Source organism: Cetorhinus maximus, chromosome 24 (genome assembly GCF_964194155.1).
Source record: "Cetorhinus maximus chromosome 24, sCetMax3.hap1.1, whole genome shotgun sequence".
Classification (NCBI taxonomy): Eukaryota; Metazoa; Chordata; class Chondrichthyes; order Lamniformes; family Cetorhinidae; genus Cetorhinus; species Cetorhinus maximus.
The window spans coordinates 575,381-599,231 of record NC_135902.1 but is presented as its reverse complement, the minus strand read 5'-3'; the positions used below and the strand labels follow the sequence as shown (position 1 = coordinate 599,231).

The 23,851-nt window shown below is 43.0% G+C and overlaps 1 protein-coding gene across 2 annotated transcripts in view; it reads left to right on the top strand.

Annotated features, from left to right (window-relative positions):
• The first annotated feature begins 7,720 nt into the window (after window positions 1-7,720).
• Window positions 7,721-23,851, top strand: part of slc38a12 (solute carrier family 38 member 12) — a 294,942-nt gene continuing 278,811 nt past the window's right edge. Inside the window, exon 1 of one of the 2 annotated variants that reach the window (XM_078570625.1) lies at window positions 7,721-7,871. The gene's annotated coding sequence lies outside the window, so the exon portion shown is untranslated. Of the gene's footprint in view, window positions 7,872-14,526; window positions 14,582-23,851 lie in introns of those variants that run through there. The other variant, XM_078570626.1, reaches the window with a different exon arrangement.

Here is a 23,851-nt window from a genome sequence, read left to right as displayed (position 1 = left end):
TTTGATAAGGAAGTATTCAATAACCGGCATGACACTAGGAAGTTCTGAGGAACAAAGGGACCTTGGTGTGTGTGTCTGTAGATCTCTGAAGGCAGAGGGGCATGTTAGTGGGGTGGTGAAAAAGGCATATGGGACACTTGCCTTTATCAATCAAGGCATAGATTACAAAAGTAGGGAGGTCATGTTGGAGTTGTATAGAACCTTGGTGAGGCCACAGCTGGAGTAGTATGTGCAGTTCTGGTCACCACATTATAGGAAGGAAGCGATTGCACTGGAGGGGGTGCAGAGGAGATTCACCAGGATGTTGCCTGGGATGAAACATTTAAGTTATGAAGAGAGGTTGGATAGACTTGGGTTGTTTTTGTTGGAGCAGAGAAGACTGAGGGGCGACCTGATCGAGGTGTATAAGATTATGAGGGGCATGGACAGGGTGGATAGGGAGCAGCTGTTCCCCTTAGTTGAAGGGTCAGTCACAAGGGGGCATAAGTTCAAGGTGAGGAGCAGGAGGTTTAGGGGGGATGTGAGGAAAAACTTTTTTATCCAGGGGGTGGTGACAGTCTGGAATGCACTGTCTGGGAGGGTGGTGGAGGCGGGTTGCCTCACATCCTTTAAAAAGTACCTGGATGAGCACTTGGCACGTCATAACATTCAAGGCTATGGGCCAAGTGCTAGTAAATGGGGTTAGGTAGGTAGGTCAGGTGTTTCTCACGTGTTGTTGCAGACTCGATGGGCCGAAGGGCCTCTTCTGCACTGTGATTCTGTGATTTTGATAAGGTCCCACATAAGAGACAAGTGGGCAAAATTAAAGCACATGTGATTGGGGGTAATATACTGGAATGGATTGAGAATTGGTTGACAGACCGGAAACAGAGAGTGGGAATAAATGGGTCTTTTTCCGGGTGGTAGGCGGTGACTAGTGGGGTACTGCAGGGATCAGTGCTTGGGCCCCAGCTATTCACGATATATATAAATGACTTGGATGAGGGAACCAAATGCAATATTTCCAAGTTTGGTGATGACACAAAACTGGGCGGGGTTGTGAGGAGGATGCAAGTGGGCTTCAGGGTGATTTAGACAAGTTGTGTGTGTGGGCAAACACATGGCAGATGCAGTATAACGTAGATAAATGTGAAGTTATATGCTTCAGTGTGAAAAACAAAAAGGCAGTGTATTATTTAAATGGTGATATATTGGGAAATGTGGATGTACAAAGGGATCTGGGTGTCCTTATGCACCAGTCAATGAAAGTAAACAGGCAGGTGCAGCAAGCAATTAGGAAGACAAATGGTATGTTGGCCTTCATTGCAAGAGGATTTGAGTTCGAAGTAGGGATGTCTTACTGCAGTTGTACAGGGCCTTGGTGAGACCACACCTGGAGTATTGTGTGCAGTTTTGATCTCACTACCTAAGAAAGGATATACTTGCCATAGAGGGAGTGCAGCGAAGGTTCACTAGGCTGATACCGGAGATGGCAGGACTGTGGTATGAGGAGAGATTGGTTCGACTGGGTCTGTATTCACATAGAAGAATGAGAGGGGATCTGATTGAAACGTATAAAATTCTAACAGGGCCAGACAGACTGGATGAAGGGAGGATGTTTCCCCTAGTTGGGGAGTCTAGAACCAGAGGCCACAGTCTCATGATACGGGGCAGGCCATTTAGGACTGAGATGAGGAAACATTTCTTCACTCAGAGGGTGGTCAACCTGTGGAATTCTCTACCACAGAGGCAGTGGAGGCCAGGTCACTGAGTATATTCAAGAAAGAAATTGATAATTTTTTGGATTTTAGGGGCATCAAGGAGTATGGAGAGAAAGCGGGAATATGGCGTTGAGATAGAGGATCAGCCATGATCATATTGAATGGTGGAGCAGACTTGAGGGGTTGAATGGCCTACTCCTGCTCCTAGTTTCTATGTTCTATGAAGGAGCCTTGATGAGTTGCTGCAGTGCATTCCTGCATGGTGTACACTATTGCACAGAGTGCCAGTGGTGGAGGGAGTGAATGTTTAAGGTGGTGGATGAGTGTTGATCAAATGAGCTGCTTGAGTGTTGTTGGAGCTGCACTTATCCAGGAAAGTGGAGTGTATTGCATCACACACCTTATTTGTGTCTTATAGATGGTAGATAAACTTTGGGGAATCAGGAGGTGAGTTACTTGATGCAAAATTCCCCCTGCTCTTGTAGCCACAGTATTTATATGGGTAGTCCAGTTCAGTTTCTGGTCAATGGTAACCCCCAGGATGTTGATAATGGGGGATTCAGGACGGGAGAACTATTGACTGTCAAGGATAGATCATTAGATTCTCTCTTGTTGGAGATGGTCATTGCCTGGCACTTGTGTGGCACAAATGTCACTTGTCACTTATCAGTCCAAGCCTCAGGTCTTGCTGTTTGCAGGCATAAACTGCTTCAGTAATTTCAGTAACTGAGGAGTTGTGAATGGTGCTGAACATTGTGCAATCATCAGTGAACACCCTCACTTCTGACCTTCTGGACAGAGTTGAATGGGAAAAACTAAGATCAAGAACAAGAGGGCATAGATTTAAGGCAATTGGCAAAAGAAGCCTTGCAGACATAAGAAGAAACTTTTTCATGCAGCCAGTGGTTAAGATCTGGAATGTGCTGCCGGATAGTGTGGTGGAGGCAGGTTCAATCGAGGCATTCAAGAAAGAAATAGATTATCTCAAAAGGAAAAATGTGCTGAGTTATGGGGAGAAGGAAGGGGAATGGCACTGGGTGAATTGCTTGTTTGGAAAGCAGATGCAGGCACGATGGGCCGAATGGGCTCCTTTAATGCTGGAACAATTCTGTGATTCTGATGGAGGGAAGGTCATGGATGAAGCAGGTGAAAATGGTTGGGCTGGGGAGACTACCTGAGGATCTCCTGCAGTGCTGGCAGCATTGGCGGAGAACAGCACAGTTGACGTTTTGAGTCCTCATGACCCTTCAACAGAACTAAGTAAAAATAGGAAAGGGGTGAAATATAAGCTGGTTTAAGGGGTGGGGGTGGGGGGCGTTGGTTGTTGGGACAAGCAGCCAGTAATAGGTGGCGATAACCAAAAACTGTCACAGACAAAAGAACAAAGAGATGTTGAAGGTGGTGATATTATCTAAAGGAATGTGCTAATTAAGAGTAGAAGACAGGACAGATAAGGTACAGATAGCTCTAGTGGGGGTGGGGGAATACTAAAAGGTAGAAATAAACAATGGGTGGAAATACCATGGAAATACCATAAAAATAATGGAAATAGGTGGGAAAAGAAAAATCTATATAAATTATTGGAAAAAACAAAAAGGAGGGGGAAGAAACGGGAAGGGGGTGGGGATGGAGGAGAGAGTTCAAGATCTAAAATTGTTGAACTCAATATTCAGTCCGGAAGGCTGTAAAGTGCCTAGTTGGAAGATGAGGTGCTGTTCCTCTAGTTTGCGTTGAACTTCACTGGAACAATGCAGCAAGCCAAGGACAGACATGTGGGCGTGAGAGCAGGGTGGAGTGTTGAAATGGCCTTTACAGCCTTCCGGACTGAATATTGAGTTCAACAATTTTAGATCATGAACTCTCTCCTCCATCCCCACCCCCTTCCCGTTTCTTCCCCCTCCTTTTTGTTTTTTCCAATAATTTTTCTTTTCCCACCTATTATTCCATTATTTTAAATGTATTTCCACCCATTGTTTATTTCTACCTTTTAGTATTCCCCCACCCCCACTAGAGCTATCTGTACCTTATCTGTCCTGTCTTCTACTCTTAATTAGCACATTCCTTTAGATAATATCACCACCTTCAACATCTCTTTGTACTTTTGTCTGTGACATCTTTTAGTTATCTCCACCTATTACTGGCTGCTTGTCCCAACAACCACCCCCCCCCCCCACCCCTTAAACCAGCTTATATTTCACCCCTCTCCTATTTTTACTTAGTTCTGTTGAAGGGTCATGTGGACTCGAAACGTTAACTGTTTTCTTCTCCGCCGATGCTGCCAGACCTGCTGAGTTTTTCCAGGTATTTCTGTCTCTGTTTTGGAATTCCAGCATCCGCAGTTTTTTTGCTTTGATCTCCTGCAGCGCTGAGCTGGCATCCCACAGTCACAACCATCTTGGTCTGTGCGAACTATGACTCCAACAGTACAGAGAAGATTCCCCCCATCAGGGGCTGGATGTGATGCGGGGTAGGGATTGCTGTGCCTAACATCTGTCTCTGTGGGATTCTGATGCAGAGTCTGGAATGCACCCACCTGCTTGATCAGGAGCTGATGTTTGCAATAGTCGGTGCAATGGGTTGTGCTTTGGTTTCCCGGACCTCCTGGACGCTGTTGTATTACGGTCGGCGGAGTTTCTTTTTGCATCTGTTCTGACCACAGCTTTTCCCAAAACTCTCGCGCGGCCGGGCTTGCGAGGCTATTCCGCTGATTTAATACAGTGCTTTCATTGGCGCTATGCATTATGGGTACACGGAGGCACCATTTCCTCCTCACTTTTTTTTGATTTCGATGGAGATTCATCCATAGGGAGGGTGTTCAGTTCGATTGAACAATGAACTTGTCAGCTTTGGTGCAGTGGATACCACTGACATCTGAGTCAGAAGGTTGTGAGTTTGAACCCTACTCCAAGGACTTAAGGACAAAAATTTAGGCTAACAATCTAGTGTCTTAAGGGAGTTCAATACTATCGTAGTTGCCCTTTATTAGAGGAGACGTCAAACTGAGGTCCTGCCTGCCCTGATTGAAGAAGACCAGTTTAATTCCCTGGTCAATATTTATCCCTCAACCAACATCACTAAAGCAGATTATCTAGTCATTTTATCTTCGCTGATGTGGAATTGACCAATCTGTTCTTTCTGCCGTTGACATCCTCTCTATGCTGAGAGCTGGCCTCTTACTGCAACCTCACTCTATCTTAATTCTATCATTACTGCCGTTTGGCCTGCACACTTTCTTCACTGGCATTGTATTTCTCAGAATTTCTCATATTATAACCACTGGTAAAGAACTGTAGACAGATACTAAACCACAGGAGATCCAATCTTCAAACAACATTTACCAAGAGTGAACAAGTATCCTCTGAGTAAACACCACATGACCAGACACCAGAAACATGTTTGAGAATTGGCAAACTCTAGTAGAGGGATGCCTTGGGTCTTATGTAAAGTAAAGATACTGTGTTGGTAGTGAGAAGAGTTGTTTGAGGCCAGATTCAAGGAAGAAAGTTATCATGGGGAGAACAGTAGGCATGTTGAACTGGGAAGAATAGTAGCAGATCAACATATCCATAAGCTGTGGCAATTAATGTTTCAGGGCAAGAACCAGGATATGAGAAGAAAAGTTAAGAAGTCATTAAATGATAAAACGAATCTGCTGATGTTCTCACAGGCAGAGGCAGAACATAGTAGCTCAGATTTTGTGGCCTGTGGCCAACTGGCACTTGCCACTGACCTCAAAGAAAGCTGTCAAGAAAAATCAAGCAATCTTGGGGATGTGGATTTCACTTTTCCTGATATAATTTTGATTCTGATGCCATGTCAAGGGAATCTCCAGTTGCCTAAAAATCATGATTTATCAAGCACAATAAATAACCAATGTTATTGAAGCATTCACAAAGACAGCAAACAAGGAAGTAAAATGTGCTGATTGGCCTTAATTTCTTACAAATTTTACAGAGCAAAATGAATGATTGAGACATATGCATTAGAAGCTGAAAAGCATAAACTTTAAAAAATATATTAGAAATCTTGGAATTTATATCAGAATGGAAAAAAATGACAATACAAAAATATAAAATTTGTTTTCCAGGGCCAGAGAGATTCTTCAACAGGATTATAAATTAATATGCTGTTAAAGAACCAGTTACACGTCATTTAAAAAGATGCAACTTTTTGGGGTTTTAACATGATAAAAGGGAAGTTTTCAGTGATTTCTAATTTTCTTTTTCATTCATGGGATGTGGGCTTCGTTGGCTGGGCCAGCATTTATTGCCCATCCCTAGTTGACCTTGAGAAGGTGGTGGTGAGCTGCCTTCTTGAACAGCTACAGTCCATGTGGTGTAGGTGCACCCACAGTGCTGTTAGGGAGGGAGTTCCAGGATTTTGACCCAGTGACACTGAGGGAACAGCTATATATTTCCAAGTCAGGATGGTGAGCGACTTGGAGGGGAACTTCCAAGTGGCGTGTTCCCATCTGTTGACCTTGACCTTCTAGATGGTAGTGGTCATGGGTTTGGAAGCTGTTGTCTAAGGAGCCTTGGTGAATTCCTGCAGTGCATCTTGTAGATGGTACACACTGCTGCTACTGTGTGTCGGTGGTGGAGGGAGTGAATGTTTGTGGATGTGGTGCCAATCAAGTAGGCTGCTTTGTCCTGGACAGTGTCAAGCTTCTTAAGTGTTTTTGGAGCTGCACTCATCCAGACCAGTGGGGAGTATTCCATCACATTCCTGACTTGTGCCTTGTAGATGGTGGACAGGCTTTGGGGAATCAGGAGGCGAGTTGCTCGTCGCACTATTCCTAACCTCTAATCTGCTCTTGTAGCCACAGTATAGCCACTGGGCTAGTCCAGTTCAGCTTCTGGTCAATGGTAACCCCAGGATGTTGATAAGTGGGGGATTCAGTGATGGTAATGCCATTGAACATCAAGGGGCGATGTTTAGATTCTCTCTTGTTGGAGATGGTCATTGCCTGACACTTGTGTGGCACGAATGTTACTTGCCACTTGTCAGCCCAAGTCTGGATATTGTCCAGGTCTCACTGCATTTGGACATGGACTGATTCAGTATCTGAGGAGTTGTGAATGATGCTGAACATTGTGCAATCATCAGTGAACATCCCCACTTCTGACCTTAGGATGGAAGGAAGACCATTGATGAAGCAGCTGAAGATGGTTGGGCCGAGGACACTACACTGAAGAACTCAGAACAATTGATTGCAGACTGGGGTAACTTCAACAATGCACTCGATGGCGAAGTGTCATCACTGCAATCAACTCCTGGATATGTGTATTGAACTGCAGGAAGTTGCTGTTAGTTTCAGAGAGGTGATGAGAGTGAGTGCTGGCTGTAAACTGGTAATTACCGCCCCAAAATCCGCCTCAACTTCCATGAAAAACCCAAGCCCATTGTCATATCTGCTAATATATATTTATGTACAAATTACTTGTTTGTATCCATTTGTTACATATTTATATATATAGTGCAAATTATATATATGTCTCTCTCTATATTTATATCTGTATAGTGTATGTGTGTCCTGTACATTGACCGTCTCTGGATCAGGATGATCCTGAAACTCTTTCGAGTTATCAACAGTCACAGATTGCAATTCTTTCGAGTACAATCACAGTTCTTGGTTTCCGGGAGCTCTTTCGAGTTACCAACAGTCACAGATTGCAGCTCTTTCAAGTTCAATCACAGTTCTTGGTTTCCGGGAGTGGGACATGAACCCACAACCCTCTGATTCAAAGGCGAGGGTGCTATGAACTGAGCCACAGCTGACACCTCCTAACAAGATGGTAATGGGATTAAGTGTAACTCTTTCGAGTACAATCACATTTCTTGGTTTCCAGGAGTGGGACATGAACCCACAACCCTCTGATTCAAAGGCGAGGGTGCTATGGACTGAGCCACAGATGATCCTGAAGTTGAAATTCCCGCGAAAGCAAGTCAAGTGGCCTGGCCGGCAATGTGTGACGTCACTGCGCAAGCATCTCGCACTGCGCGTGCGCAGACCACCGGGCGGTTGCGCGCGCGTTTAAAATCCGGGTCCCGTGATCGGTAGCGCGAGAGGCAACGTCAGCAAGAACAAGAGAGACCGGGGGGGAGAGAGAGAGAGAGAGACCCTCCCCCTCCCCCACCCCTACACCACCGGACCCCGGCACCGAGAGAGAGGTGAGGCGAGGGGGCTGGGCCGGCGGGGCGGGGCCGGGCTGGGGGGAAGGTACATGGAATATGTGAGAGTGAACCCAGTGGCTCAGTGACATCGCCTTTGGAGGGAACTGGTTAACTCTATGGGAGACCTGTGGGTGCAGGAGGGGCTGAGGCTCTGAGGCGTTGAGGGGTTGAGGGGCTGGTCAGCTCAACACAGTGGCTGAGATCAGAGCATCAAGTGGGATGAGATGTCCATTACTATCTTTCGGTGAAGGGAGATAACGTGCCTGTTACACAATGAAGCTGGAATGATCAAAAAGTACAAACTGTGGTAATGTGTCAACAACCAAAACTATCTGGGATCCTTGGCTTCATTAATACAGTCAATAGGGCACTAAAACAAGGAGGCTGCATTAAACTGTTTCTAATCAATGATGAAGCATCAGCAGTGTATTGTCTTCAATTCTAGGCACCACATTTTAGGAAGAATGTCCAGGCTTTGGAGGGGGTGCAAAGAAAATGTACCAGAATGGCACCAGGAGTGAGGAATTCCTCTTGTGTGAGGAGATTGGACAAGCTGGGATTATTTTACTCCTTTAAAGCAGAGAAGGTTAACGGTAGATTTAATAGAGGTGCTCAAAATCATGACTTTTTGCTAAGTGTAAATCAAGAGAAATTGTTTCTAATGGTAGAGGGGCTGGTAACCAGGGATGACACGAGGAAACATTTTTATGGTGAGTTGTTAGGATCTGGAATGTGCTGCCTGAAAGTTTGGGGGATGAAGGTTCATTAAGATTTGAAGGAGAATTGGGTAAACACTTGAAGAAAACGCATTTACAGGGCTATGGAGAGAGCAGAGGACTGGGACTCATTGGATAGCTCTACCAAAGAGGCAGCACAGGCATGATGGACTGAATGTCCTCTTTCTGTAATGTAATTCTGTGAAGGTTATGATAGGTCAAAGGATGAGGAACTATACCAGATCAGTCATCCTAACTGTGGTGGTGTGGAAACTTTGAGATGGTAATCTGGGACAAAATTAACTGTCACTTGGAAGAAGATGGCTTAATAAATGACAACATGGATTTGTTTAAAAAAAATGCAGTAACTTTGTGTTCATTTAAAGTAATGTGAAGACTGACTGGTTGATAATGTCTGTGGACTTTCAAAAAGCAATTCATAAAATATCACATTGTAGATTTGTCAGCAAAACTGAAACCACTGGGATTAAAGGGACAGTGGCAGCATGGATATGAAATTGGCAGATTAGTAGTGAATATTTTTTTTCAGACTGTGGGAAATATACAGTGGCGTTGCCAAGTTGTTGGTATTACGGCCACAGCTGTTTTTGATATGTCAATGACCTGGACTTGAATTTACAGGGCATAATTCCAAAGTTTACAGGAGTCAGGAAACCGAAAAGGATAAAGTGAACAAGATCTTAGAGGACTTCAAGGGGTTTTTGAGGTCTAAGAAGGGGTCAGTCACACTGATAAGATGTTACTGATCCATGAATAGTGGGTGGAAAGTGAAGGTAGAAATATGCTGGCAGATCTGTGAAATGAGTAAAAGATAAGAATAATATTTTAGCCAGTCCTAAATAAATTGGCAAGAGATAGGAGGGAAAGGGAGGGGGGTGGGGAGTGTACAGGACTCTTTTCTTAGCCAGTGGGAAGCCCAACAAGAAAGGGGTCACTGGTTGCTCCACTCTTTGTGGAAGAATGGAACCACTGGTGGATATGGTAGAAACATAGAAAAATAGGAGCAGGAGTAGGTCATTCGGCCCTTCGAGCCTGCTCTGCCATTCAATATGATCATGGCTGATCCTCTGTCTCGATGCCATACACCCACTCTCTGCACATACCCCTTGATACCTTTAGGGTCTAGAAATCTATCTATTTCCTCCTTAAATATATTCAGTTACTTGGCCTCCACAGCATCTGTGGTAAAGTTCCACAGGTTCACCACCCTCTGAGTGAAGAAGTTCCTCCTCATCTCAGTCCTAAATGGTCTACCTCATATTCTGAGACTTTGGCCCCCTGTCCTAGACCTCATAGCCAGAGGAAACATCATCCCTGCATCCAATCTGTCCAGTCCTGTCAGAATTTTATATGGTTCAGAGATCCCGTCTCATTCTTCTAAACTCCAGTAAATATAGGCCTTGTTGGCCCAATTGCTCCTCATAGACAATCCTGCCATCCCAGAATCAGTCTGATGAACCTTCGCTGCACTCCTTTGGCAAGTGTACCCTTCCTTGGGTAAGGGGGCCAAAACTGAACACAATACTCCAGGTGTGGTCTCACCAAGTCCCTGTACAGCTTCAGTAAGACATCCTTGCTCCTGTACTCAAGCCCTCTCTCAATGAAGGCCAACATACCATTAGCCTTCTTAACTGCTTGTTGCATCTGCATGCTTGCTTTTAGTGATTGGTGTACAAGGACACGCAGATCCCTTTGTGCATCAACATTTCCCAAACTGTCAGAATATTAAATAATACTCTGCCATTCTGTTATCTACCAAAGATAACCAAACCCTGGATAACTTCACACTTATCCATGTTACACTGCATCTGCCATGTATTTGCCCACTCACTCAACTTGTCTGCATCGCCTTGAAGCTTCTTAACAACCACCTCACCACTCACATTCCCACCTAGTTTTGTGTCGTCAGCAAACTTGGAAATTTTACATTTGGTTCCCTGGTTCCCTCCTCCAAATCATTGATATATATTGTGAATAGTTGGGGCCCAAGCACTGATCCCTGCGGTACCCCACTAGTCACCACCTGCCATTCTGAAAAAGACCCATTTATTCCTACTGTTTCCTGTCTGCTAACCAATTCTCAATCCATGTCAATGTATTATCCCCAATCCCATGTGCTTTAATTTTGCACACTAACCTCTAATGTGGGGCTTTATCAAAAGCTTTCTGAAAATCCAAATATACCACATCCACTGGTTCTCGCTTATCTATTCTGCTAGTTATATCCTCAAAAGACTCCAGTAGGTTTGTCAGATATGATTTCCTTTTCATAAATCCATGTTGACTTTGTCTAACCCTGTTCATATTTTTTAAGTATCCTATTATCACATCCTTTATAGTGGAATCTAGCATTTTCCCTACCACTGATGTTAGGCTAACCAGTCTGTAATTCCGCCCCAACACAAAAACAGAATTACCTGGAAAAACTCAGCAGGTCTGGCAGCATCGGTGGAGAAGAACTCAGTTAACGTTAACTGATTTCTTCTCCACCGATGCTGCCAGACCTGCTGAGTTTTTCCAGGTAATTCTGTTTTTGTTTTGGATTTCCAGCATCCGCAGTAGCTTTTAGCTTTTTGTTTTTATCTCTGTAATTCCGCCCCTCTTTTAGATAGTGGGGTTATGATTGCCACTCGCCAATCTGCCGGGACTGTTCCAGAATCTACAGAATTTTGGAAGATGACAACCAATGCATCCACTATTTCCATGGCTACCTCCCTTAGTACCCTGGGATGTAGATTATCAGGCCCTGAGGATTTATCAGCTTTCAGTCCCATTAATTTTTCCAGCACTTTTTTTTACTAATACTAATTTCCTTCAACTCCTTCTTCTCACTAGACCTTTGGTTCCATAGCATTTCTGGGAAGTTATTTGTGTCTTCCTCTGAAGACAGAACTAAGTAGTTGTTTAAATGTTCTGCCATTTCTTTGTTCTCTATTATAAATTCTCTCATTTCGGACTGGAAGGGACCTACATTTGTTCTCACTAAATTTTTTCTTCTTGCATATTTATAGAAGCTTTTACGACCCTCTTGTGTTCCTTGGAAGTTTACACTCATACTCTTATTTTTCCCCTTCTAATCAATCTCTTGGTCCTCCTTTGCTGAATTCTAAACTGCTCCCAATCCTCAGGCTTGCTACTTTTCCTAGCAACTTCATATGACTCTTCTTTGGATCTAATACTATTCTTAATTTCTTTTGTTAGCCATGGTTGCACCAGCTTTCCTGTTGTGTTTCTGCACCAGAAATGAATATGTAACTGTTGCAATGCATATATCCATTCCTTAAATATTAGCCATTGCTGTCCACCATCGTCCCTTTTAATGAAGTTCCCCAATCTATCGTAGCCAACTCACGCCTCATACCTTTGTAGTTTGTTTTAATTTAGGACCCTAGTTTTGGATTGGACTACTTCACTTTCCAACCTAAGGAAGAATTTTATCATGTTATAGTCACTGTTCCCTAAAGGACCCCTCACAACAAGATTATTAATCAACCCCTTCACGTTGCACAAAACCAAATCTGGGATAGCCCGTTCCCTAGTTGGTTCCTTAACACACTGGTCTAAAAAAAACATTTTGTACACACTCAAGGAATTCATCCGCCACAGTATTATTGCTAATTTGGTTTGCCTGATCTATATGTAGATTAAATTCACCCATGATTACTGTAGCACCCTTGTTACATGCATCTCTAATTTCCCATTTAATACTGTCCCCCACCTTACCACTACAGTTCGGGGGCCTATATACAACCTGACTAATGTTTTCCGCCCCTTGTTGCTTCTTTGCTCCACCCAGACTGATTCTACATCTAGATTTTCTGAACCAATACCCTCTCACTATTGCACTGAATTCAACCTTAACTAACAATGCCACGCATGCCACCTCCTTTGTCCTTCCTAAATATCGAGTACCCTTGGATATTCAGTTCCCAGCCTTGGTCACCCTGCAGCTATGTCTCTGTAATTGTAATCATATCGTACCCGGTTACATCTATTTGCGCTGTTAATTGGTCTACCTTATTGTGAATGCTCTGTGCATTCAGATACAGTGCCTTTAGACTTGTCCTTTTACATACCTTTCTTTGTACTATGGCCCTATTTGCTGCTAGTCCCCGTTTCCTCTGCCTTCCACTTTGCTTTTTAATTTTCTGTCTTTCATTTCTATCTTTGTTTCCCTCCCTTGTGTCTCCCCACTCAGGTTCCCATCCCCCTGCCACTCTAGTTTAAACCATCCTCCAAGGTACTAGCGGATACCCCTGCAAGGATATTGGTCCTGGTTCTGCTGGGGTGCAACCCATCCAGCTTGTGCAGGTCCCATCTATCCCAGGTTTGGTATTGTGTTATGAGAAGGGGTTAATTAATAATCTTGTTGTGCGGGGTCCTTTAGGGAACAGTGACCATGACATGATAAAATTCTTCCTTCGGTTGGAAAGTGAAGTAGTACAATCAGGAGTGTAGTACCACCTCAGGAATCTAAATCGCTCCTTCCTACACCAGCTCTCCAGCCAGGTGTTCATCCGGTCTGATCTCACTAGCACGTGGTACTGTAATCCTGAGATTATTACCTTTTGAGGTCCTGCTTTTTAGTTTATTTCCTAGCTCCCTATATTCTGCTTGTAGGACTTCATCCCTCCTTTTACCTATGTTGTTGGTACCAGTATGGGCCACGACCTCTAGCTGTTCACCCTCCCCCTTCAGAATGTCCTGCAGCTACTCAGTGACATCCTTGAACCTGGCACCAGGGAGGCAACATACCATCCCGGTATCACACCTGCGGCTGCAGAAACGTTTATCTGTTCCCCTTATGATAGAATTCCATATCCCTATTGCTCTCCCACATGCGCCCTCTGTTGGAGAGAGAGATGGACCCAGGGGACTCCTGCACTACCTGCCTAGTGCCTTTACTCTGTCTGGCGGTCATCCATTCCCTTTCTGCCTGTGCATTCTTTACCCATGATGAGACCACCTCACTGTATGTGCTATCTACAAAGATCTCAGTCCTGCGGATGCTCCACAGTGACTCCAGCCACTGCTCTGTTTCCGAAACGTGGATTTCAAGTAGCTGCAGCTGGAGACACCCTGCACACGTGGTCACCACGGACACTGGAAGTGTCCCAGGCTTCCCACATCGCACAGAGCATTCCACGTGACCAAGCTGCCCTATCATGACTTACCCTTAAATTACTCCCTTTACTTTTACTTCCTCTAGTGTAGAGAATATTAAGGACAGTAGGAATATCACCAAGCCCGACTTACGAAGGCCACTGCTCTTCTTTGAGGAAAGGTAGAAAATGAAAGGATCCCTCCTTCCCTCTGCACTGAATTCCCTCACTCACCAAACTCTACTGAAGCACTGAAATGCAGACAAATGCAGCACTTTGGTGGCTTGCTTTTATGCTGTCTGAACCTAGCTTTTGAAAACTTGTTTAAGCCAGTTAACTGACTAACTGCAAGCAGAGACCGAATATGCCCTGTTTTAAAGCTGAGCTAAAACTCACCACCTCCCAACCCAAAAAGAGCAACTTACAGTAAATTGCTTAATTAAAGAAAGACTAGACTCGAGATAGAAATTAACCCATAAAACTCCCTCACTCACTAAACTCCAACTGAAGCACTTAAATGCAGCCTGAAGCAGCACAGTGGTAATGGGAAATGGCTAGACTGGCTCAGAGGTAAGTGCAGGGCACCATTTTACACACCCTGCTGAGTGTGCTGAGTAGTTATTTAGCTAACTGGTTAAATCTGGTTTCGCCAGCTCCAATTCAGTTTACTATAAATTCAGGGTTCTTTAGTGCAGCCTAGGCAAATGAGTGCTGTTTTGGAACTGAGTGCATACTTGGGAGTTTAGTGATGAGGGGAAGGTGGTGTTCCTTTCCTTTTGCTTTTTCTTTTTTCTACCTTTTTTCACCCTGTAGGAATTGGTTCTTACTCTACTACAGGGAAAGGAGCTAGCTGTTTGCTGTGTATTTGGTAAGTGGTTAAGGTCCAGTCCTAAGGTTTAAAATAGTATATGAATAGGTGGTGAAGTTAATAGAGTATATTTAAAAACAAGCAAAATAAGTGAATAATAAGGAATTAAAACACAAGGATGGCAGGACAGGTGATGTCTCAAGGCTGCAACACGTGGGAGCTCCTGGATGCCAGTGTGATTCAGGGCAAACATGTCTGCAATAAGTGTAGGTGGATCGAGGAGCTTCGACTCAGTCATTGAGCTGGAGGCTGAGTTGCAGACGCTGTGACACACCAGGGAGGGGAAAGTTACTTGGATGCTTTGTACCAGGAGGTAGTCATAGTCATATCACTTCGGATAGGGTCTTCTGATTTGGTCAGTGGGCAGGAACAAGAGGGTGTGACTGTGAGTGTGGCAATTAAGGGGATGCAGAGGGCAAGAGTGCAGGAGCCTTTGCAATTAGCAATAGCTTTGAGGTGTTCTCAGTTTGTTTGGGTGAAAGTGGGGGCCTGCAGGGTGGATGACCAAACTGACCATGGCATTGTGGTACAGGGAGCCATTCAAGTGGGGGGAGCAAAAAGGAATGTAGTGATAGTTGGGGACAGTATATTGAGGGGAATTGACACTGTTCTTTGTAGCAAGGAGTAAGAGTCCAGACAGCTGTACTGCCTCTAAGCTTTGGGACATCTGTTCAGAGCTGGAGGGAAAGGATCCAGTTGTCGTGGTCCATGTAGGTATCAGTGACATGGGTAGAACTGGTAAAGAGGTTCTGCATGGAGAATATGAGGAACTTGGCACTAACTTAATAAGCAGAACCTTGAAGGTGGTAATTACCTGAGCCATGTGCAAATTGGCATGGGTACATAAAACTAGAGAGATGAGTATGTGGCTCAAAGACTGGTGCGGGAGAAGTGAGTTCCAGTTTGTGCAGCACTGGCATCAGTAATGGGAATTGTGGGGGCTGTACGTTTGGGACAGTCTATACCTGAACCATGGCAGGACCAGTGTTTTCGCGAGCCACATAACTAGAGAAGTAGAGGGGGCTTTGAACTAAACAAGGTGGGTGAGGGATCAAGCTTGGGTAGATGTAGCAAATCAAGGGGTGGAGTCAAGGCAGGAGACCATACTAAGGGGAAATGAAGGACAGAATCACAGGAACGGAGAGAGGAAAAAACCAAAGAATTTACCAACAGTAAAGACTAGATTTTACAAAGATAACACAAACAAAACTAAAAGCTCAATATCTGTGCACGTAACAAAGCAAATGAATTGATAGTGCACATTGATGTAAATAAATATGATCTGATAGCTATTACAGAAATGTGCCTGCAGGATGACAAGTATTCGGTCCTGAATATTGAAGGGTAAATGACATTCAAGAAGAATAGGAAGTTAGATAAAGGTGGAGGGGTAGCACTGTTTATCAAGGATGGCAATGGTGCAACAGTTAGAGATGACCATGGGTCATGATGTAGAATTGGTCTGAGTGGAGATGAGAAATAGGGGAAAGAAGTCACTAGTGGGAGTGGTGTACAGGCCCCCTAACAGTGAGCACAATGTAGGACAAAGTATATGAGAAATACTGGGTGTTTGTGATAAAGGGCAGCAGTAATCATGGGTGACTTTAATCTACATATCACCTGGAAAAATCAGATTGGCAGTAGTAGTCTGGATGAGGAGTTCATATAATAGTTAGTGTTTCTTAGAGCAGCATGTTCTGGAACCAGAAAGCAGGTTATATTAGACTTGGTATTGTGTAATGTGACAGGATTAACCAATGATGTCAGTGTAAAGGCACCCCTAGGTAGCAGTGACCACAATATGATTGAATCTTACATCCAGTTTGAAAGGGAGAAGAGTGGGCCTCAGACTAGTACTTTAAACTTTAAGGGCAATTATGTGGGCATGAAAGCTGAGCTAGCTTAAGTGAACTGGGACACTAGGCTAGGGGATAGATCAATAGAGAAGCAGTGGTAGACATTTAAGGGGATATTTCAAAATACTCAGAATAAGTATATTCCTAATATAAAGAAAAATTCTAAAGGGACGACCCACCATCCGTGGTTAACTAAAAAGCTAAGGAAAAAGCAAATAACTATGCAAAGATAAGTGGCAGGTCAGATGACGGTCAGAGTATAAAGAACAGCAGAGAATGACTAATCAGGACAAGGAGTTGAGTGTGAGGGGAAGCTAGCCAGAAATGTAAAAATGAATAGCAAGAGTTTCTACAGGCATTTAAACAGGAAAAGAGTAAGGAAAGTGAGTATTGGTCCCCTAGAGAGCTTCTGCTTTCACTATAGAGGATACAAAAAACATATTTTGCTAATAGTTGTAAATCAGGAGGTGGGAGGGAGAGAGGAACTTGGTGAAATTACCATCACGAGGGAAACGGTACTGAGCAAACTGATGGAGCTGTGGGTTGACAAGTCTCAGGGTCCAGATGGAGTTCATCCTAGGGACTTAAAAGAAGTGGATAATGAGGTAGTAGAAGGTAATTTGTTGCAGTTCTTTGAGGAAGTAACATGCGCTGTGGATGAAGGGGAGCCTGTAGATGTACTGTACTTGGATTTCCAGAAGGCATTTGATAAAGTGCCACATCAAAGGTTCTTGCAGAAAATAAAAACTTATGGTGTAGGGGTAACACATTGACGTGGATAGAAGATTGGCTGGCAGAAAACAGTATGCATAAATGGGTCTTTTTCTGATTGGCAGCATGTGACGAATGGAGTACTGGAGGGGTCTATGTGAGGCAGGGCCCTCAACTTTTTAGAATTTATGTCAATGACCTAGATGAGGGGAGCACAAAGGCATGATAGCTAAATTTGCAGATGATAAATAGGAAAATATGTTGCGAAGAGGACATGAGGTTGCAGATGGATATAGGTTGTGAGATAGCAAAAATCTGGCAAATGAAGTATAATGTGGGAAAATGTGAGGTTGTTCATTTTGGCAGGAAGAGTAAAAAAAGACTAAAATGGAAAATGACTGCAGAATTTGAGGTGCAGAGGGATCTAGTGCATGAATCACAAGAAGTTGTATGCAGGTACAGCATGTAACCATGAAGGCTAATGGAATGCTATCCTTTATTATGAGAGGAATTGAACATGAAAGTAGGGAAGTTATGTTTATTATACAGGGCATTGGTGAGATCACATCTCGAATACTATGCAGCTTTGGTCGTTTTATTTAAGGAGGGATGTAAATGCTTTGGAGATGGTTCAGAGGAGGTTTACTGGATTGATACCTGGAATGAGCAGGTTGTCTTATAAGGAAAGGTTAGACAGACTGGGCTTGATTCCATTGGAGTTTAGAAGGGTAAGGAGTGACTTGATTGAAGTATATAAGATCCTGAATGGTCTTGACAAAGTGGACATGGAAAGGATGTTTCCTCTTGTAGGTGAATCAAGAACTAGGGCGCAATGTTTTAAAATTAAGGGTTGCCCATTTAAAACATGAGAATTTTTTTGAGGGTTGTGCCAATTTGGAACACTCTGCCTCAGAAGGTGGTGGAGGCCGGGTTCTTGAATACTTTCAAGGCGAAGGTAGGTTGATTCCTTTGCCTAACAAGAATCTAAGGTTATTGAGGATAGATGGGAATGTGGAGTTCAATACACAGATCAGCCATGATCTTATTGGATGGTGGAGCAGTCCTGAGAGGCCAGATGGCCTACTTCTGCGCCTATTTGTGTTATATTGCCTTTCCTCATTCTTCCTACCTAAATGTGTTAATTCACACCTCTCAGCGTTAAATTTCATCTGCCATGTGTCCCGTCCTTATCACCAGGCTGTTTATATCCTTTTGAAGTTTATCGCTATCCTCGCTGTTCACAATATTTCCAAGTTTTGTCATCCGCAATTTTTGAAATGGTGTACTGCACGCCCAAGTTCTGACAATGCGGATCAAGAAAAGCAGTAGTCCTACTACCTAATCCTCCAGTCTGAAAACAACCACTTACTATTACTGCTTTGAGTCATTCAGTCAACTGCACATCTATGCTGCTACTATCTCTCCTCTTCCATGGGCTTCAGATTTGCTGGTACCATATTATGTGGTACTTTATCCAATGCCTGAGTCCATATGCACCACGTTAACCCTCTGAGTTCCTTGATGGAGTAAAATCAAATTAGTTAAGCATAATTTTCCTTTAACAAATGTTTGCTGGATTTCTTTAATCCACCCTTGTCCATGTTAATTTTGTCCCAGATTGAGCTTCCCCGCCACTGAGGTTAAACTAATAGGCCTGCAGTTTCTGGCTTTATCCTTGCATCTTTTTTTTTTGGACAAAGGTGTAACATTTGGAATTCCCCTGTCCTCTGGCACCATCCCTGTATATCTAAGGAGGGTTGCAAGATTTTGGCTAATGCCTCCGCAATTTCCACCCTTATATCCCTCAGTATCCACAGATGCAATTGATCCCGTCCTGGTGACTTATCAATTTTAAGCACAGCTAGCCTTTCAAATACCCACTCTTTATACATTTTTAGCCCATCCAGTGCTTCAGCTACCTCCTTTTACTATGACTTTGGCAGCATCTTCTTCCTTAGTAAAGGCAGATGTAAAGTTTAGTACCTCAGTCATGCTCTCTGCCTCCATGTGTAAATTCCTGTTTTGATTCCTGATCATCTCCACTCCTCCTTTCACCAGACTTTTACTATTTATGTGCCAATAGAAGACTTTTGGGTTCCCTTTTATGTTAGCCCTCAGTCTTTTTTTGCTGTTCTTATTTCTTAAAGTGCAGACAGAGGCCATTCAGCCCATTGTGCCTGTGCTGGTTCTTGGAAAAAGCAGTTGTTTCATCCCTCCTTTTTGTCCATAACCCTGTAGTTTCTCATCCTCTAGTACCGGTCCAACTCCCTCTTAAATTATTTATGGAATTTGCTTCTATCTTTTCAGGCAGCATGTTCCAAATACTGGTGACAAAGTGAGAACATTTCTTGCCTTTTCTCTGGATCTTTTCCCAATAATTTTAAGTCTATGACCTCTGGCTATTGGTCCATTTGCCAGAGAGGATAGATTTTCTCTATTAAAAACCATATTTGCTCCAAGGAGAACAGCTCTTAATTTTAAAACCTCTCTATCTTTTCTAACGCCTTTGTCTTCCTGGAGTGTGGTGCCCAGAATTGTTTGTAATTCTGTAGCTGAGGCCTAACAAGTGATTTATGGAATGTTTATTTTCTAGAATTTTTTGAAGGGGGCATTAAGTTGTTTTAGTTTTTCTTAGAAGATTGTTGGGCAGGGTAGATAGATGTTATGGCACAACCAATGGTAAATGCTGAACTACTCAAATCCCAAAGGGAAAGTTGGAACAACTGCCGCAACTGTTTTGCAATTTGTATATTTATTTTGAGATGTGTGCCTTGAATTCAGTAGTAATAAGACTACTGAGTCTTATTGGTTTTTCATAAAACTAAATGAAACATTTATTAATAGAAGAAATGATTTTAAGCATATACATAGGTCTACAAATTACTACCATGATAACCCCTAGCTCCCCTGATTAATCTAACTTCCAGTTATGCCTCTGTTAAGGCAACAGTAAAACGCACAGATTTAAACAGACCCAGGCAAAGCGCACACCCTGGACAGTCTAATTCAAAGTGAGTTTTTCTTGGCTTTGGTTCCTTGTAGACAGCAGCTTGAGGCTTTGACGCTGGAGGCTTTTCACACTTGTGTTAGATCTTAAAATGCCTGACCTTACACACAGCCTTCTCTCCTTTATGCATATTTTCCCCTTTGAATGCAAATTCCCATTGTTTCACTGTCTTTGGGTTTTACCTGCAATAATAAACATCTATCATTGTACTAATTTTACCAGTTATCTTTGGGGGAAAAATAAACACAGTTTCTTAACTTATGGCTAGGTGTAACATTTCACCCCTCTTTTGAATTCAAGCTACTCTAGTTTATTTAAAAATGCAAATGTTCCCTTTACACCTCACATTCTAAAACTTTACCCATGTTTACCTATTTAGCATTTCAAACCTAGCTTCTCTTCTTACATCAAAGCCTTCAGACTAGCTGTGTTAAATTCAATTAAAACGCGCACCACTATTACTGTACAATAAATCCCAATAACATTATGCAAATTATTATATCTTCCTGACAATGGGGCTTCACTCTACAGTACTTTACAAAATTCACAAATGTAATTTTTGAAAGTTTCTTACTTGGATTGCCTGTGTATTTGAAATGAAGGATGTTAGATTTGTAATAATTCCTCTGGGGGGGAAAGCAGAGCTAAGTCCACAGCACCATTGGTGGCTCAGGGGTAGTGGAGGAAGAAGAATGAAACTGCAATAGTGGTGGGGATTCGATAGTGAGGGGAATACATGGGTGCTTCTGCAGATGTGACTCCAGGATGGCATGTTTGCCTGGTGCCAGGGTCAAGGATGCCATTGAGTGATTAGAGCACATTCTGAAGAGGGTGGGTGAACAGTCAGATGTTGTGGTCCATATTGACAAAGATGGGCAGAAAGAAGGATGAGGCTGTGAAGGCAGAGATTAGGGATCTAGGAGAGAGAATGAAAAGCAGGATGACAAAGATGGTAATCTCTGAATTACTCTGTCATGTGCCAGTGAGTACAGAAATAGAAAGAAAGAACTGATGAATTTGTGACTGGAGAGATGGTGCAGGAAGTTTGCTTTTTGTTTCCTGAGATATTGGGACCTGTTCTCGGGGAGATGGAACCTGTACAAGCCAGAAGGCTTGCACCTGAATAGGGCTGTGCCCAATGTTCTCACAGGGTTTTTGCTAGTGCTGTTGGGAAGGGCTTAAGCTAGTTTGACAGGGAGATGTGAACCTGACAGATTCAGAAGGGAGAGTAAAATATGGAAATAGAAAGCGGGGAATCGAGTGTGTCTGGATAGCAGAGAAAACAAAGACTAGAAAATAGTTTGGCAGTGCTAAATAGTGTAAACTTCAATACAAGCAGTCTAGGAAATAAGGTAAATGAACCAAGAGCATGGATTGACATGGGAGTATGATATTGTAGCTATAACTGAGACATGGTTGAAAGAAGGACAGTAATGGCAGCTTAACATTCCTGGTTACAGGGTTTTGAGATGATATAGAGGGGAGATAAAACAAGGAGAAGAGGTCACAATATTGATTAAGGAAACAATTATACTTGTGCCGGGGGATGATATGGCCGAAGGATCATCAAACAATGCCATGTGGATCTAACTGAAGAATAAATGTACTATAAGCCCCCCAAAAAGTAAAGCAGATTTAGGAGCAAATATGTAGGAAAATCTAAAGTGCAAAAACAATATGGCAGCAGTAGTGAGGTGGGGGCTGTTTGGGGGGTGGGCGGGGAGAGAATTTTAACCATTCTAATATTAACTGGGATAAAAATAGTCTGGAAGGCACAGAGGGAACAAAATTTGTAATGCATTCAGGATAACTTTTTTCACCCAGTGTTTAGGAAGCTGAAGAGAGGAGCTGGTTCTGGGCTCAGTTTTAGGGAATGAAGCTGAGCAGGTGAATTATCAGTTGAAGAGCACTTTGGAAGTGATCATGATTCAATTAGATTTAAGGTAGTTATGGAAAAGGGCAAAGACTAGGAATAAAAATTCTCAATTGAGGTAAAACTAACTTTATGAAACTGAAATGCATTTCAGCCAAAATGGACTAGAAACAGCTACTTGAAGATAAATCAGTACTAGATCAGTGGAAGAAGTTTGAGGAAAAGATTGAGGATAAAAAAGGGAAGCTTATGACAGTTACTGAGGGCTCAGTACTGCAGAAGACCTAGCAGAGTATAAAATGCGTAGGGCTGAAATTAAAAAGGAAATTAAGAAACAGATGGAAGGCAACATTAAAGAAAACCTAAAGGCCTGTTTCACAAGTACATAAAGAGCAAGAGGATCACTAAAAGGGGGAGGCGATGGTGTATTGGTGTTGTCACTGGCCTATAATCCAGAGACCCAGGGTAATGCTCTGGGGACCCGGAATCAATTCCTGCCATGGCAGATGGTGGAATTTGAATTAAGAAAAAAACCTGGATTTTAAAGTCTAATGATGATCATGAAACCATTGTCGATTGTTGTAAAAACCAATCTGGTTCACCAATGTCCTTTAGGGAAGGAAATCTGCCGTACTTAACTGGTCTGTGACTTCAGACCCACAGCAATGTGGTTGACTTTTAAATGCCTAGCCAGTGATGCCCACATCCCATGAATGAATAAAAAAAAGTGGGGCCAAAATGAAAATGCGTGTGGAGGCGGAGGACATTGATATGGTTCTTAATGGGTACCTTGTGCCTTGTTTCACTTAAAGAGTGATGATACAGACATTGCAATCAGGGAGGTGTGTGAAATATTAGATGAAATTAATAGTGAGTGAGGAAGTATTGAAAGGAAAATGTAAGCGAAGAAATAGCAGAGGTTCTGACCATCATTTTCCAATCTTCTGGTTATAGGTGTGGTGCCAGAGGACTGTATGAGAGATAACATTGTACCATTGTTTAAAGGGCAAAAGGAATAGACCGAGTAATTACAGGCCTATCAGCCTAACCTCGGTGATGGGAAAACCGAGGGACAGGATAAAATTTCACTTAGGAAGACTGATTAATCAAAAACAGTCAACATGAACTTATGGGAAGCTTGGGTTTGACTAATATTGAATTTTTTGAGGAGGTAACAAGGAGGATTGGTGAAGTGGTGCCTTTGATCAAGTCTATATAGATTTTAGGAAGGCTTTTGATAAGGTCCTTTTATGGCAGACTGGTCACTAAAGTAAAAGCCCATGAGATCCAAGGCAAAATGGCAAGTTAGATCCAAAATTGGCTGAGGCAGGAAACAAGGTTGTGTGACTTTGGAACAATTTGCCTGAGAAGGCAGTGGAAGCGGAGTCACTGAATATTTTTAAGGCTGATGTAGATGAATGTAGGAGTCTTGGAGGCTTTCCACATCTCTGAAGGTGGCTGGACAGGGAGATAAAGTAGCCAAGAAGGCAAATGGGGTACTTGCCTTTATTAGCTGAAGCATACTGTGAGTTGGGAGACATAAAACATGAGTTAGGGCACAGCTAAAGTATTAAGTGTAGTTCTGTTCATTGCACTATAGAAAAGATCTAATTGCACTAGAGGGTGTAGTGGTGACCTACCCAAGCGCAGGTCCTCCGCTTATTTCTCCAAGCCTCACAGTCCGGTGCTTTCCCCTGTCACTGCTCGTAAGAGTTTCCCATTTTCCATTTCAATGAGCAATATGACTGGGGAAAAGATTGTATGAGGTGGTTTTTAATTGCTTCATTCTTAAAAGAAACCACAAGCTGTCTTCCTGAAGGATC